This window comes from Aquarana catesbeiana, linkage group LG02, assembly GCF_042186555.1.
Source record: "Aquarana catesbeiana isolate 2022-GZ linkage group LG02, ASM4218655v1, whole genome shotgun sequence".
Lineage (NCBI taxonomy): Eukaryota > Metazoa > Chordata > Amphibia > Anura > Ranidae > Aquarana > Aquarana catesbeiana.
Genome location: NC_133325.1, coordinates 170,198,406 through 170,209,081, shown reverse-complemented (window position 1 = coordinate 170,209,081; position 10,676 = coordinate 170,198,406).

Below are 10,676 nucleotides of genomic sequence, written 5' to 3'. Positions count from 1 at the left end.
TGCAGCGCCCGTACTTCCCCCATTCGCATCCCCAACCAAATGCAGTCGGCTGCATGAGAGGCATTTTTATGTCCTCCCGAGTACCCCTACCCAACGAACCCCCCCAAAAAAGATGTAGTGTCTGCAGCAAGCGCGGATATAGGCGTGACACCCGCTATTATTGTTCCTCCTGTCCTGACAATCCTGGTCTTTGCATTGGTGAATGTTTTGAATGCTACCATTCACTAGTTGAGTATTAGCGTAGGGTACAGCATTGCACAGACTAGACACACTTTCACAGGGTCTCCCAAGATGCCATCGCATTTTGAGAGACCCGAACCTGGAACCGTTTACAGTTATAAAAGTTAGTTACAAAAAAAAGTGTAAACAAAAAAAAAAAACACATACAAAAATATAAAATAAAATAAAATAGTTGTCGTTTTATTGTTCTCTCTCTCTCTATTCTCTCTCTATTGTTCTGCTCTTTTTTACTGTATTCTATTCTGCAATGTTTTATTGTTATTATGTTTTACCATGTTTGTTTTTCAGGTCTGCAATTTTTTATACTTTACCGTTTACTGTGCTTTATTGTTAACCATTTTTTTGTCTTCAGGTACGCCATTCACGACTTTGAGTGGTTATACCAGAATGATGCCTGCAGGTTTAGGTATCATCTTGGTATCATTCTTTTCAGCCAGCGGTCAGCTTTCATATAAAAGCAATCCTAGCGGCTAATTAGCCTCTAGACTGCCTTTACAAGCCGTGGGAGGGAATGCCCCCCCCCACCGTCTTCCGTGTTTTTCTCTGGCTCTCCTGTCTCAACAGGGAACCTGAGAATGCAGCCGGTGATTCAGCCAGCTGACCATAGAGCTGATCAGAGACCAGAGTGGCTCCAAACATCTCTATGGCCTAAGAAACCGGAAGCTACGAGCATTTTATGACTTAGATTTCGCCGGATGTAAATAGCGCCATTGGGAAATTGGGGAAGCATTTTATCACACCGATCTTGGTGTGGTCAGATGCTTTGAGGGCAGAGGAGAGATCTAGGGTCTAATAGACCCCAATTTTTTCAAAAAAGAGTACCTGTCACTACCTATTGCTATTATAGGGGATATTTACATTCCCCGAGATAACAATAAAAATGATTAAAAAAAAAAAAAATGAAAGGAACAGTTTAAAAATAAGATAAAAAAGCAAAAAAATAATAAAGAAAAAAAAAAAAAAGCACCCCTGTCGCCCCCTGCTCTTGCGCTAAGGCGAACGCAAGCGGCAGTCTGTCGTCAAACGTAAACAGCAATTGCACCATGCATGTGAGGTATCACCGCGAAGGTCAGATCGAGGGCAGTAATTTTAGTAGTAGACCTCCTCTGTAAATCTAAAGTGGTAACCTGTAAAGGCTTTTAAAGGCTTTTAAAAATGTATTTATTTTGTTGCCACTGCACGTTTGTGCGCAATTGTAAAGCATGTCATGTTTGGTATCCATGTACTCGGCCTAAGATTATCTTTTTTATTTCATCAAACATTTGGGCAATATAGTGTGTTTTAGTGCATTAAAATTTAAAAAAGTGTGTTTTTTCCCCAAAAAATGCGTTTGAAAAATCCCTGCGCAAATACTGTGTGAAAAAAAAAAAATGAAACACCCACCATTTTAATCTGTAGGGCATTTGCTTTAAAAAAATATATAATGTTTGGGGGTTCAAAGTAATTTTCTTGCAAAAAAAAAAAACTTTTTCATGTAATCAAAAAGTGTCAGAAAGGGCTTTGTCTTCAAGTGGTTAGAAGAGTGGGTGATGTGTGACATAAGCTTCTAAATGTTGTGCATAAAATGCCAGGACAGTTCAAACCCCCCCCCCAAATGACCCCATTTTGGAAAGTAGACACCCCAAGCTATTTGCTGAGAGGCATGTCGAGTCCATGGAATATTTTATATTGCGACACAAGTTGCGGGAAAGAGACAAATTTTTTTTTTTTGCACAAAGTTGTCACTAAATGATATATTGCTCAAACATGCCATGGGAATATGTGAAATTACACCCCAAAATACATTCTACTGCTTCTCCTGAGTACGGGGATACCACATGTGTGAGACTTTTTATGAGCCTAGCCGCGCACGGGACCCCGAAAACCAAGCACCGTCTTCAGGCTTTCTAAGGGCGTGAATTTTTTATTTCACTCTTCACTGCCTATCACAGTTTCGGAGGCCATGGAATGCCCAGGTGGCACAAAACCCCCCCCAAATGACCCCATTTTGGAAAGTAGACACCCCAAGCTATTTGCTGAGAGGTATAGTGAGTATTTTGCAGACCTCACTTTTTGTCACAAAGTTTTGAAAATTGAAAAAAGAAAAAAAAAAAGTTTTTTCTTGTCTTTCTTCATTTTCAAAAACAAATGAGAGCTGCAAAATACTCACCATGCCTCTCAGCAAATAGCTTGGGGTGTCTACTTTCCAAAATGGGGTCATTTGGGGGGGTTTTGTGCCACCTGGGCATTCCATGGCCTCCGAAACGGTGATAGGCAGTGAAGAGTAAAATCAAAAATTCACGCTCTTAAAAACGCTGAAGGCGGTGATTGGTTTTCGGGGCCCCGTACGCGGCTAGGCTCCCAAAAAGTCCCACACATGTGGTATCACCATACTCAGGAGAAGCAGCTAAATGTATTTTGGGGTGCAATTCCACATATGCCCATGGCCTGTGTGAGCAATATATCATTTAGTGACAACTTTGTGCAAAAAAAAAATAAAAAAATGTGTCACTTTCCCGCAACTTGTGTCAAAATATAAAATATTCCATGGACTCAATATGCCTCTCAGCAAATAGCTTGGGGTGTCTACTTTCCAAAATGGGGTCATTTGGGGGGGGGGTTTGTGCCACCTGGGCATTCCATGGCCTCCGAAACTGTGATAGGCAGTGAAGAGTGAAATCAAAAATTTACACCCTTAGAAATCCTGAAGGCGGTGATTGGTTTTCGGGGTCCCATACGCGGCTATCCCCATACTCAGGAGAAGCAGCTGAATGTATTTTGGGGTGCAATTTCACATAGGCCCATGGCCTGTGTGAGCAATATATCATTTAGTGACAACTTTTTGTAAATATATATTTTTTTTTTTTGTCATTATTCAATCACTTGGGACAAAAAAAATAAATATTCAATGGGTTCAACATGCCTCTCAGCAATTTCCTTGGGGTGTCTACTTTCCAAAATGGGGTAATTTGGGGGGGTTTTGTACTGCCCTGCCATTTTAGCACCTCAAGAAATGACATAGGCAGTCATAAACTAAAAGCTGTGTAAATTCCAGAAAATGTACCCTAGTTTGTAGACGCTATAACTTTTGCGCAAACCAATAAATATACGCTTATTGACATTTTTTTTACCAAAGACATGTGGCCGAATACATTTTGGCCTAAATGTATGACTAAAATTGAGTTTATTGGATTTTTTTTATAACAAAAAGTAGAAAATATCATTTTTTTTCAAAATTTTCGGTCTTTTTCCGTTTATAGCGTAAAAAATAAAAACCGCAGAGGTGATCAAATACCATCAAAAGAAAGCTCTATTTGTGGGAAGAAAAGGACGCAAATTTCGTTTGGGTACAGCATTGCATGACCGCGCAATTAGCAGTTAAAGCGACGCAGTGCCAAATTGGAAAAAGACCTCTGGTCCTTAGGCAGCATAATGGTCCGGGGCTCAAGTGGTTAATATGAATAAACCATTAGGGCCAAATGGCTTACACTTGAGAGTTCTCAAAGCCAGACCATTATTCCTAATTTTTAAGGTCAGCTTACTGACTGGAATGGTACCAGCAGATTACTGAAAAGCAAGCATGAAACTACAAACCAATCAGCTTGTCATGAATAGTATGTAAGCTATTGGAAGGAATGATAGGGTATGATAGGGTATGATATCCAAAAAATAGCTGATGAAAATAGTATCATTACTACTAACAAACATGGATTCATGAAAGATTTTTCTTATCAGACCAACCTTTTAACATTCTATTAGGAGGTAAGCTGTAATTTGGCTAGAGGAAGGCCTGTGGACATATTGTATATAGATTTTGCTGGGACATTTGATAGAAGTACTCCATACATGCTTAATTTACTAAACAAGGTATTGGTTTTGGCTTTTGGCATTGATGATATTGTATGTACCTTGATAGAAAACTGGTTGCTGGAGCGCGTCCAGAAGGTGGTGATTAATGGCGTATTTTCTGAATGTTCCACAGTTGTCAACAGGGTACCCCAGAGCTCTGTCTTGGGACCAATTCTAAGTGAAGGGTTAGTGTGTGGGTGTGGCGCTGTCCTAATTCATAGAATACTTGGTAGATCGTGTGTAGCCAAATCCCATATGTAAAGTCGCATATAAAGTATAGACCAAAATTGCAAATAAAAAATTCAACGAAAATAAAACCAAACATAAAACAGCAAAGTAACCCCCTTTGGAGTGTATAGGTGTAACGTTGTCCTAGTGGAGAAAAAAGTGGAGAAAATTAAAAAAATGGAAACAATGGAAGAAATCGCATAAAGGACTGCTGCCTCCACAGATGTGATTTCCACCAAGGTGGAAAAAACAGAAGGTAAGTCAAGGGTTAGTGTGTGGGTGTGGCACTGTCCTAATTCATAGAAATACTTGGTAAATCGTGTGTAGCCAAATCCCATATGTAAAGTCGCATATAAAGTATAGACCAAAATTGTAATCCTCTGGGAGATGATGCAAAAGCATCAAAATAGGCCACGCCCTACGCGTTTCATCACAGGGACGTCATCATAGGGGCACGCTCCAGTTGACGTCCCTATGATGAAACGCGTAGGGCGTGGCCTATTTTGACGCTTTTGCATCATCTCCCAGAGGATCACCAACTTAAATCTGACGCTCTCCTGTTTTGATGACATTTGGTTGCCTATTATAAACTGCTTAAATGTGAGTACCATTCTGTCATCTGCATTCAATAAAGAGTGTTTTATGGTTTTACGCTATGGAATCTGCTCTTTCTTCTCTTATGCCTAAAACGTCACCGTGACCCAGAAACAGCCTGTGGATTGCCGCACAGTGGCATACACTGTGACTGCGCATTACCCCGCAGGGGTTAAAGAAGCTGCCTAAAACGTCACCGTGACCCAGAAACAGCCTGTGGATTGCCGCACAGTGGCATACACTGTAACTGCGCATTACCCCCGCAGGGGTTAAAGAAGCTGGTGAGTGTCCGCATGATCGCAAGACACGAGCACCTGGTCACCAAGATTAATACAAATACCTGCCTTGTTTTACAAAGATGTCAAGTTTTTCACTTAAGTTGCACTGAGCACTAGTCACGATTTAACCTATGTAATTATTCAGCAAAGTATGTTTGTCAAAGACTTTGAAATCAATCACTATATGGGGTTTTTATGCGGATGGAATAGTTTTGGCTAAAGTCATTTTTTTATTTCATCCCCTGTTCCCCTTCCCCCTCCCCCAATTCAAAGGGGGCCAACCTAGCCGTTTAATTTGCTATATGCGATTTTGTTTATATTTTGTTTATAATTTACATGCGACTTTACATGTGGGATTTGGCTACACACGACTTATAAAGTATTTTTTAAACTAGGACAATGTTACACCTACACACTCCAAAGGGGGTCACTTTGCTGTTTTATGTTTGGTTTTATTTTCGTTGAATTTTTTATTTACAATTTTGGTCTATACTTTATATGCGACTTTACATATGGGATTTGGCTACACACGATTTACCAAGTATTTCTATGAATTAGGACAGTGCCACACCCACACACTAACCCTTCACTTACCTTCTGTTTTTTCCACCTTGGTGGAAATCACATCTGTGGAGGCAGCAGTCCTTTATGCGATTTCTTCCATTGTTTCCATTTTTTTCCATTTTCTCCACTTTTTTCTCCACTAGGACAACGTTACACCTACACACTCCAAAGGGGGTCACTTTGCTGTTTTATGTTTGGTTTTATTTTCGTTGAATTTTTTATTTGCAATTTTGGTCTATACTTTACATATGGGATTTGGCTACACACGATCTACCGAGTATTCTATGAATTAGGACAGCGCCACACCCACACACTAACCCTTCACTTGGGACCAATTCTGTTTAACTTGTTCATAAACGATATGTTGGTTGGAAATAAATTGTTCAGTCTCAGTGTTTGCTGATAATAGAAAGCTAAGCAGCTCAATAACGTCACAACAGGATATAACAACTTTACCAGATGACCTTAACAAAATGAAGTTTAAAGTGGTTCTAAATAATAAACATTTTTTACCTCAATGCCTATCTTGCATTAAGGCAAATTACGTTTAGGTAGCAGTATACTCCCTAACTCCTTCAGTCTTTACTTGATCCAGCGCTGTGCCTGTCTGTAGAAGCTCTCTCCCTTCTCCCTGTTCTCACAGGCTGGGTTGTGAGCTTAGCATATATCATTTACAGTCAGGTCCATAAATATTGAGACTTAGACACAATTCTAATCTTTTTGGCTCTATACACCACTACAATGGATTTGAAATGAAACGAACAAGATGTGCTTTAACTGCAGACTTTCAGCTTTAATTTGAGGGTATTTACATCCAAATTAGGTGAACGGTGTAGAAATTACAACAGTTTGTATATGTGCCTTTCCACTTTTTAAAGGACCAAAAGTAATGGGACAATTGGCTGCTCAGCTGTTCCATGGCCAGTTGTGTGTTATTCCCTCATTATCCCATTTACAAGGAGCAGATAAAAGGTCCAGAGTTCATTTCAAGTGTGCTATTTGCATTTAGAATCTGTTGCTGTCAACTCTCAATATGAGATCCAAAGAGCTGTCACTATCAGTGAAGCAAGCCATCCTTAGGCTGAAAAAACAAAACAAACACTTCAGAGAGATAGCAAAAACATTAGGTGTGGCCAAATCAACTGTTTGTAACATCCTTAAGAAGAAAGAACGCACCGGTGAGCTCAGCAACACCAAAAAACCCAGAAGACCATGGAAGACAACTGTGGTGGATGACCGAAGAATTCTTTCCCTGGTGAAGAAAACATCCTTCACAACAGTTGGCCAGATCAAGAACACTCTCCAGGAGGTAGGTGTATGTGTGTCAAAGTCAACAATCAAGAGAAGACTTCACTAGAGTGAATACAGATAGTTCACCACAAGATGTAAACCATTGGTGAGCCTCAAAAACAGGAAAGCCAGATTATATTTTGCCAAACAACATCTAAAAAAGCCTTCACAGTTCTGGAACAACATCCTATTGACAGATGAGACCAAGATCAACTTGTACCAGAGTGATGGGAAGAGAAGAGTACGGAGAAGGAAAGGAACTGCTCATGATCCAAAGCATACCACCTCATCAGTGAAGCATGGTGGTGGTAGTGTCATGGCGTGGGCATGTATGGCTGCCAGTAGAACTGATTCTCTTGTATTTATTGATAATGTGACTGCTGAAAAAAGCAGCAGGATGAATTCTGAAGTTTTTCGGGCAATATTATCTGCTCATATTCAGCAAAATGCTTCAGAACTCATTAGACGGCGCTTAACAGTGCAGATGGACAATAACCCGAAGCATACTGCGAAAGCAACCAAAGACTTTTTTAAGAGAAAGAAGTAGAATGTTATGCAATGGCCAAGTCAATCACCTGACCTAAATCCGATTGAGCATGCATTTCACTTTCTGAAGATAAAACTGAAGGGAAAATGGCCCAAGAACAAGCAGGAACTGAAGACAGTTGCAGTAGAGGCCTGGCAGAGCATCACCAGGGATGAAACCCAGCGTCTGGTGATGTCTATGCATTCCAGACTTCAGGCTGTAATTGACTGCAAAGGATTTGCAACCAAGTATTAAAAAGTGAAAGTTTGATGGATGATTGTTAATCTGTCCCATTACTCTTGGTCCCTTAAAAAGTGGGAGGCACATATACAAACTGTTGTAATTCCTACACCGTTCACCTGATTTAGATGTAAATACCCTCAAATTAAAGCTGAAAGTCTGCAGTTAAAGCACATCTTGTTTGTTTCATTTCAAATCTATTGTGTTGGTGTATAGAGCCAAAAAGATTAGAATTGTGTCGATGTCCCAATATTTATGGACCTGACTGTACATTCACTTTAATATTGAAAAATGTAAAGTAATGCACTTAGGAGTTAAAATAATAATGCAAGTTACTCACTAGGGGAAAACCTCTGAGGGAATCAAGGATGGAAAAGGATCAGGGGGTCCTTCTAGACCACAGAATCAGCTAATAGCATGCAAAGCCAAGCAAGGCTAGCAGACTATTAGCATTCATTAAAAAGGGCATTTACTCAAGAGATAAAACTATAATTCTACCACTTTACAAAACTCTGGTTTTGCCAGGTCTTGAGTATGCAATCATCAATTGATAGAAGGATATTCTTGCACTGGAGGGAATCCAAAAAAGGGCAAACAATCTTTAACCACTTCAATACAGGGCACTTTCACCCCTTTCCTGCTCAGGCCAATTTTCAGCTTTCAGCACTGTCACACTTTGAAGGACATCTGCGTGGTCATGCAATACTGTACCCAAACCAAATTTTTATCATTTTTTTGAGACAGATAGAGCTTTCTTTTGGTGGTATTTAATCATCATTGGGTTTTTTATTTTTTGAAAATAAAATGAAAAAAGACCGAAAATTTTGAAAAAAAGTTAGTTTCTGTTATAAAATTTTTGTAAATAAGTATTTTTTCTCCACGGATGTGCACTGATGAGGCTAAACTGATAGGCACTGATAGGCTGCACTGATCAGGCATAACTGACGGACACTGATGAGGCGGCACTGATGAGGTGGCACTGATAGGCGGCACTGATGGACACTGATATGCAGCACTTCAATTCAGCACTGATGGGCACTGATAGGCAGCACTGATAATCAACACTTATGGGCACCGATAGGCGGCACTGAGGGGAAATGATAGGTGGTACTGATGGGCAATGATAGGCATTGATAGGCAGCACTGATGGGCACTGATAGGCGGCACTGATGAGGAGGCACTGACAGGCATCACTGATGGACACTGATTGGCATCACTGATTGGCACTGGTGGGCATCACTGGTGGGCACTGGCAGGCAACACTGATGGGGCTGCACTGATAATCACTGCACTGATTATCTGTGTGCATGTACCCACTGAGGAAAGCCTCTCATTTACTATTTACTCTGTGATCAGCTGTGAGTGGACACAGCCGATCACATGGTAAAAATCTTACGTCATAGGCTCTTTCCAGTGATCAGTAATGCGGTGTGTCCAAAGGACACACTGAACCACAGATCGCTGTGTTGCGTGGACTGGGGGTGTGCATGAGCATCCTGTTCTGAACAACGTTATATGAAAGCCACCGCCCTGCCTTCAATCTGCTTATAGGCTGATGGTTAAAGTGGTTGTAAAAGATCAAGGTTTTTTACCTTTATGCATTTTATGCATAAAGGTAAAAATCTTCTGTGTGCAACAGCCCCCCCAGCCCCCCTAATACTTACTTGAACCCCATCTCGATCCAGCGATGTGCACGAGAGCAGCGGCTCTCCCGGGCCTCTTCCTCCTCATTGGCTGAGGCAATCACAGCCAGTGTGCCAATGAGGAGAAAGCGGGGGTGGGGCCAAGCCTCGCTCCATGTGTGAATGGACACACAGTTCAGCAGCTCGGAAGCAAGCCTGCTCAGGTGCCCTCATTGCAAGCTGCTTGCTATGGGTGCACTGAGCAGGAGGGAGGGGCCAGGTTGGAGACCTGAGAAGCAGAGGATCAGGGCTGCTCTATGCAAAACCACTGCACAGAGTAGATAAGTATGACATGTTTGTTATTTAAAATAAAAAAAGTCTGACTTTAATATCAGTTTAAATGGGGGACTTTAGCATTGGGAGTGACCTAAGGTCTCTCTAAAGAAGACACCATCTTTTATTCCTGTGAGAGGTCTGCCAGTGTGTAGTTGTGCTGCATTTACAGGAGCCACATAGACACACTGGACCCTATCTAATCTAACAATAATCTGGTTTTTACTAAGAATTTCTTAAAAGGTCAGTCCACTTAACCGCTTCCAGACCAGCCGCCACAGTTATACTGTGGCAGGTTGGCTACCCTGCGCGAAACCACGTAGCTGTACATTGGCTCGCGGGGCCCGGATAGCAGGCGCGTGCGCGCCAGCTGCACAGCGGGGGTGCCGATGCTTGTGGCCGACGGTCGCGATGACCGCCGGCCACGAGCGATCGTGACCAGGAGAGAAAGAACAGGGACAAGTGTGTGTAAACACACACCTCCCTGTTCTGTTCTGAGAGGAGTGACAGATCGTGAGTTCTTATTAGCTAGGAACCACGATCCGTGACTTCCTCTAGTTAGTCCCCTCCCCCTTCATTTAGAATCACCTCCCAGGGAACATAGTTAATCCCTTCACCGCCCCCTAGTGGTAACTCCTTCACTGCCAGTGACATTTTTACAGTAATCAATGCATTTTTAATCGCACTGATGGCTGTATGAATGCCAATGGTTCCAAAAATGTTTTAAATTTGTCTGGTGTGTCCGCCATGTCGCAGTAATGATAAAAAACGCAGATCGCCGCCATTACTAGTAAAAAAAAAAATAATAAAAATGCTATAAATATATCCCCTATTTTCTAGACGCTATAACATTTGCGCAAACCAATCAATATACGCTTATTGCGATTTTTTTTAACTAAAAATATGTAGAAGAATACATATCCGCCTAAACTG